Genomic DNA, 7,573 nt, shown 5'->3' with positions numbered 1-7,573 from the left:
GGAAAGGGGAAAATAGAAGACTTCAGGAGAGAAATCTAGCAAACACTGCCTTAAGCAAGTGATCAAAGTTAATGTCATCAGTGATGAATCAGGTTTATATCATGCACCACCTAAATATAAGGCGATGAAAAAAGCCCCTTACCTCTGTGGTATCCTTCCTCCAAACCCATAACCCCAGTCTAATAATGAGAGAATATCAGACAAATCCAAAGTGAAGGACTATCTACAAAATACCAGACCAGTAATCTTCAAAACTGTCAAGGTCATGAAAACAAGGAAAGACTGAGAAACCACTGTAGATCAGAGGAAACTAAGGAACTGTATTGTCTAAATGAATTGTGATATCCTGTATTGGATCCTAGAAAAATTTGTGAAAGGCAAATAAAGTCTCTAATTTAGTTAACAGCAATGTTCCAACGTTAGTGTATTAGTTCTGACAATTATATTAATGTAAGATGCTAACATTAGGGGAAACCGGGTGAGGAGTATACAGGAACTCTCTCTCTACTATCTTTACAATTTTTCTGTATATCTAAATTATTCCAAAATTAAAAGCTTATTTTAACAAAGACTGACAATAACAAAGAACTATAATACATTTAAGAAAACAGGATTGCAAGAGTACATACGGATAGTAAACATAAATGAATGAATGAGTGAATGAATAAGAAAGAAGGAAAAGCTCATTCTAACTGCAGAATATCAATTGATAAATGTAAAAGGAATGATAGAGTTAGAAAATTCCATTTTACAACCATCACAGAAATAATTCAAGCAATAATCAGAAAAAGATGTTATAACTATTGGGTGATACTTTAAGGAGAAAAGGATACTCACACAGTGTCAGAGAATCTTCCCACATATTACTAATTTCCAAGAGAAAATGGTTAATGTCACCAATAATGGGACAATTGACATCACATACCCTCTAATATGATGCCCTGAGAAGGACCCAACGTCACTTATATAATTTTCCTATCAAAAATTCCTAGCCTGGATTTACTCATAAGGAAACAGGCAAACCCAACTGAGAGACATTCTGTAAAACAACTGGCAGATATTTTCCAAAAATATCTATGGCATAAAAGAAAAAAAAAGATCAAGGAACTACTACAAGTTAAAGGACACTACAGAAGCATAACTACTAAGTGCAATGCATAATCATGGATTGAATACTGGTTTAGAAAGAAAAAATATTATACTACCATTGGTTCACTCTAATAAACAATTCAATCTACATCCATTTGTAACTGAATGAGTTCTGCCAGAGCCAGACAATCATGTTCAAGAATTCTAGGAATTAACACTAAAGAAATAATTAAAGATACTCCAAAGAGTTAACAGTGTGAGGATATTCATTGTAACTATTTATGATAGCCAAAATTTCAAAAGTAACCTAAATGCCTATATTTAAGGTTCTTTAGGTTGCAAGTGACCAAGAACTCAATTTATAAGGGTTTAAACAAAAAGAAAATGTGTTGGCTCTTGTAACTAAAGAAAAAAAAAAAGGCAAAAAAACAAAACCAAGAGAGGCAGGCTTTAAGGCTGTATTCAGGTTCCTACAATGTCACCAGAATGAATCTTTTGAGTCTGCTTATTCTGAGGATCAGCTTCATCTTCTAACTGGTCCACTTAATGGACACCACCAAATTCAGAGCATGAAAATCTTCTTTTTCCCAGAAGTTCTGTCAAATGTGTTCTTGCGTCATGCTAGCTCTAACTTGGTTACATATCCACCCTGATCCTGATCATACGGGTTTGCTAAAGCAATCTCACCCAAAACATATGGCTAAAATTTGGGTAGTAGGAATTTACAAAAGAAATGTGAGATACAATTACCACTAACAGGGAGACTTGACACTATGCAAAAGACAGGGATTTACTATGATGTCTAGTGATAAGCCAATGCTTAAATATATTACAATACATCCATTAAAATTATGTTGAAGGAGAATATTTTTCCATGAAAACATTGCCATAATGTATTAAGACAGACAACAAGCACTACTTAAAAGAATAGAAAACATTTACAACAAAATATTAATAGTGGTTATCTCTGAGTAGTGGGAGTTCATAAATCCTCTGAACTGATAAGCAAAATTTTGTGTGTAAAAGCCATTTAGTATGGATAGGTTTCATAGGATTCATCTGGTTCTCAAAGAGTTATATAGTTCCCCCAAAAAGGATAAGAATAAATGATTAGGGCACCCTTGCAATTTTGAAGTTGAGAAAACTGGGGTTCAGAGAGATTAAATGCCCTCCTCAAGGTCACAACAGTCTGCTAAATGACAGACCAAGGTAAGAGTCCCAGTCTTCAAATCACTGAACAGATGCTCTTTCCATTTTGCCATGATGCCTTAACTTAGCTCACTGGGTATTATGTCCCAGGTTGCAACTCCTTGCAAACTAAAATTCTACTGAAAGTTGTGAACTAGATAAACTATTCTATTTTTAAATGTATTGCAAAAGTTAGGAAGTTCATAATGCAAAAGAAAGAAACTAAAGAGAGAAAGCTTTCTCAAATTTGGATCCATGGATCTCTTAGAATGTGCCATGGACCTATTCCCAAGGGTCAACAAGTTCCTTACAGGAATATTTTTATTTCTATTTTCATTTTATAATAATCTAAAATTAATATTCTAAATCATCTGATGATTCCTAGTAGAATATAAGCTCTGTAAGGGCAGAGGTTTTTTCATTTTTAATCACTGCTGTATCCACAGTGTCTAGAACAAGGCCTGGCACATAGAAGTTTCTGGTATATGAATTACTAATGAACAAATAAATAACTAATTTCTGCCACATAACTTCAGTGCTCATGTCTGTGTTACATTTACACTGGCACTAAATTGTAAGCTTTAATTATTAAAAGCTAAAAAGAAAAGGGAAAGATAGATTAAGCAAGTAAATGATATGGCTGCACTAGGTCGAGGCCAGATAACATCCCAGTTTACTGTGCAAATAAATAAAGGAAACTGTGGTTAAACAGTTGAGTCATGACATGGCACTATTAATTAAGTGTGCCAAATTCAAAGAAACCCATCCCATAAGACAGGATCAAGTAATAGATGATTTGGTTTCAGTAAAACAACATCTTCCAGCTTATTAAGTTAAATTAAAATTTTAGGTCTTTTATGTTTAATTTATTGATGTCCTATTTTGTAGAAGCTACAAGCATAAGACATGTATGCTTAATTTTATGTTCTTAAATATTTACATAATTCACAATAAAAAATTTGACCACATCAGGCGTCTAAAATATCATTTCCTCTAAAAATTGTCTTTATATTATTCAAGCTTTTTAAAAAACATTTATTTATTTTGACTGCACCGGGTCTTAGTTGTGGCACACGGGATCTTCGCTGGGACATGTAGGATCTTAGGTGCGGCATGCAGACACTTAGTTGCAGCATGCATGTGGGATCTAGTTCCCCAGCCAGGGATTGAAGCCAGGCCCCCAGCATTGGGACCATGGAGTCTTACTCACTGGACCACCAGGGAAGTCCCTGTATTATTTAAGTTTTAAAACCAATAAAGTAGTGTTAGCATGAATCAAGAATTAGGAATTCATATCAGTTTTGTAACACTCACTGTATAACCCAGAGTTTCAATACCACTGGGGTTCCATTTTTATTCGTAAAAATGGGATTAACTTGAAAAGTATTCAGCAGAGTAGTTTTATTAATCATAAAGTTAAGAATCTGAAATAACCCGGAAAAACATCGAATCCAACCCGTCATTTTACAAATGAGGAAGCTCAGAGGCATTAGGGTGACTTGCCCAAGGTGACCTAATAAGCCATGGTAGGAGTGGGCTGAGAACATAGATCTAATCATTGCATCCGCTGAAAAATGCCAAGCATTGTAAAAATACCTCTTAATGATAATGATACTTTAACTCAACAGCCTATTGTTCTTAAATTGATTCCTGGGCACTGTTCTTGTTACATTCTTTAAGTACAAAGAAAAGCAGCAGCGTACTGTTCTGGATTTACACAATCAGATTTGAGGGCTGACATTATTGTAATTGCTTGGTCCTTGAGTCAACTGGCAATGCATCAACGATTAAAATCAAAAGCATGTAAGGAAGCAGGAAGATCTTGGCAATGCATAAATGCACTTAGGAAGAAAAGTCAAATTTGAACCTATCAACCTTGGCAGTTTTCCTTTAAGAGAACACAGAAAAGCCACGGTGGCCATGGAAATTAAAACCGTGTTCTAAATGAATGAGAGATGCTGCAAAAATGAGGAGCTGAGGAAAGAATAATAAGCAGCTGAAGCCTCTATATACCAATCAGGGTTTTTAAGATACATTTGGGATTCCATGTAATAGATGAAGCATTGGAGTGAATGATAAGACCAAACTATAAGAATAGTTCTCTTCTCCTTATCTTAGACCAATCAGTGTGATAGCGCACAATTTATATTTAAATGTAAATTTCAAAACTAATTATGATTTCCAAATAGCAGATGGTAATTCAGTTAGAAACACAGTCAAAAGAAAGATTCATTTAGTTTGCTTAAAATGTTTTAGCAAACAGGTTGAAAAACAAAGTTCATACTGGTCATGGGTTTCAAAAAATACTGGAAGCTGTGGACTTCCCATGGATATTCTAATCAATTCAATTTAATTAAGGTCCCAATTGAACCAGAATCTTCTGGTTTCTTGCTGAAGTTACTCTGAAGACTTACAGAATACCCATGTCAACCCATTCCCATAGGAGTTCCTCTCCAGAAACAGTTCGGCCAGTAGACGATATAATGGCTTTCTTTGCCAAGCATCTTAGGCCTGTCTTTATAGGTACCTTACACTGTATCGTATACCCTAGATGAGCTGGAATGGTGTCAATCTCAGTTTTTCTATCTCATTATCAGAATCATAAGTCACAATATTTTGGCTAGGGAAACATGATCTCTATGACATGGCACAAAAGTAAACCAAGAAGGCCCCCTTAGGGGGCTCCCAAATATTTGAAGCAGGCCTAGAATTTGGCATTAAAGATGAGTTCCTGGTTAACATCATGTAGAAGCCAGTTTCATAGAAAGAGGACCAATGCACAGTGAGGTAGCATGTTACTACTAATTTAGCAACCAGCAACTGGTGAGTCATGAGTACCCTACCATTCTGAAGACATTGCACTTAGCTAGCTTTACCATAACTATATGTATCTGCTACCAATGTCTGCAATATTCGTGTTCAAAGAACATTCTCTAACTGAGGCACTATGTGCATCCAGCAACACCATCTAAAATGAAACTATGATATTTATAGAACAATTTCATTTCTCCCTGTAAAATAATCTGGCATTCTGGATTTCTCATTGCTAACAGCACCTATATTTAGGGAGAGAGAAAATATATCTATAAACTTTAACTTTTGTTATCACTTCTTTGCTTTTAAAGGGAACTAACAATTATTTGGAAATATTCAGCTGATTGCTTCCATATGACAAATTTTGTTTTCACTAACAGAAAAGCAAAACCAAGGAGAGCTCTTGTATACAACTGTCACTCAACCAGCTAAGGATGGCCTTGACACTCATAATTCAGGTATTTTCTTTGGGAAGCTGATTTTGAATTTTTCTTTCTTTTTTATTTTTAAATTTTACATCCCTGACTACGAGGAATAAGCACAGCTCTCCTACATCTCAGTTATGTCATGAGACTAAAAAGATGGTATTCCGGGATGAATTGTGTCCCCCCAAAATTCATATGTTATAGTCCTAACCCCCAAAGTGACTGCATTTGGAGACAGGGCCTTTAAAGAGGTAAGTAAGGATAAGTGAGGTCATAAGGGTGGGGTCCTAATCCAATATGACTGGTGTCCTTATAAGAAGAGGAAGAAACACCATGGGTCTGCTATGCATGAACAGAGAAAAGGCCATGTGAGGATACAGCAAGAAGGTGTCCATTTGCAATCGAAGGAGCAAGGCCTCAGGAGAAGTCAAACATGTCAACATCCTGCTCTTGGACTTCCAGACTTCAGAACTGTGAGAAATAAATTTCTGTTGGTTAAGTCACCCATTCTGTAGTATTTTGTTATGGCAGATCTAGAAGATTTATATAGATGCCAAACACTCAATACCAACTAGATGATGCCTGAAACCTCTCTTTAAGTACTTCTCTGAAATTTTTTTAAAAAGCAAAGAACTGAGGCACAAATACATGATATTTGGGACATTAAAAACTAGATAGAAGCACACAGTCTTACTGGCTTGACGTGTTAAGTAAAGGTTCCAGGTTAACCACAACATCTAGAAAGAAAACACATCCCAGAAAGAAAAGAACCAGAAATGAGTGTCCAAAATTCTGTGTATAAACTCTGCCCAAATCTCTGGCCAACTCTTGAACAATGTTTGCACAGGACAAATTCCAATCGGTCTAGATAAGCTTAGAAGAACTGAACTTAAATTTCAGCTATTGCCCTCTACAGAAAAGACTAAACTTTCAGTCTGAGCTGAGCCAAACTGATAAAACAAAAGACATAAATATATTCAAAAAATAAATAACAGGAGTGATATTACCAAAAATGGCAGAGTAGAGAACTCCAAAACGCCACCCCACCATTAAAGCAATGATTAAGCTTAAAAAAATGTCAGAATCAACTTTTTCAAAACTCTGGAATCTAACCAAAACCTTGCAACATCCAAGAGAACACTTATGAGGAAAGAAACTACTGAATTCTGTTAAGAGAAGGTTGTGGCATTTTTCACCTAAAATCTCCCACCTGCTAGCTCAGGTGGCAACCATGAAGATGGTGGCCCAGACTCTTGACAGTGCCAGAGGGAACAATATGGACATCGTTCTCAAAGGATTGTGGTTGTGTGTTTTGACATATCCGGTGGCTCCTGGAGAGATCAGCTCAGGGGTTTATCTACTCCCTCTCTACCGCTGTACATTTTGGAGCTTTCTCAGTGCTAAAGAGTGATGGGAATATAAAATTATGCATCTCCTTTGGAAAACAGTTTGGGAGTTGCTCGAAAAATTAAATAAAGAATTAACACGTAACAAAACAATTGTACTCCTAGGTATATATCCCCCCAAAACTGAAAACAGTTATTCAAACAAGTATTTATATATGAATGTCTCTAGCACCACTATTCATAGTACCCAAAGGTAGAAACAATCCAAACATCCACCACCTAATGAAGGGATAAACAAAATGTGGCATATCGATATATAGGAATATTATTCAGACAAAAAAAGGAAAGAATACATGCTACAACATGGATTAACCTTAAAAACATAATGCTACGTGAAAGAAGGCAGACACAAAAGGCCACATATTATATTATTCATATATTTATATAAAACATCCATGGAAAAGGAATGCAAATTAGTGATTTCCAGGGGATAAAGGCAGGGAGGAATGGGAAGTGAGTGATCAACTAGTGCTGGTTTTCTTTTGGGGGAGTGAAAATATTGTGGAACAAGATAGTGGTGATAGGGACTTCCCTGGCAGTCCAGTGGTTGAGACTCCCTGCTTCCACCGCAGGGGGTGCAGGTTCGATCCCTGGTTGGGGGAACTAGGATCCTGCATGTCACACGGTGGGGCCAAAAAAAAAAAAAAAAAA

Source organism: Neophocaena asiaeorientalis, unplaced genomic scaffold (assembly GCF_003031525.2).
Source record: "Neophocaena asiaeorientalis asiaeorientalis breed wild unplaced genomic scaffold, Neophocaena_asiaeorientalis_V1.1 scaffold225, whole genome shotgun sequence".
Lineage (NCBI taxonomy): Eukaryota > Metazoa > Chordata > Mammalia > Artiodactyla > Phocoenidae > Neophocaena > Neophocaena asiaeorientalis.
The sequence above is the reverse complement of the archived record's forward strand: the minus strand, read 5'-3'. Positions refer to the sequence as shown.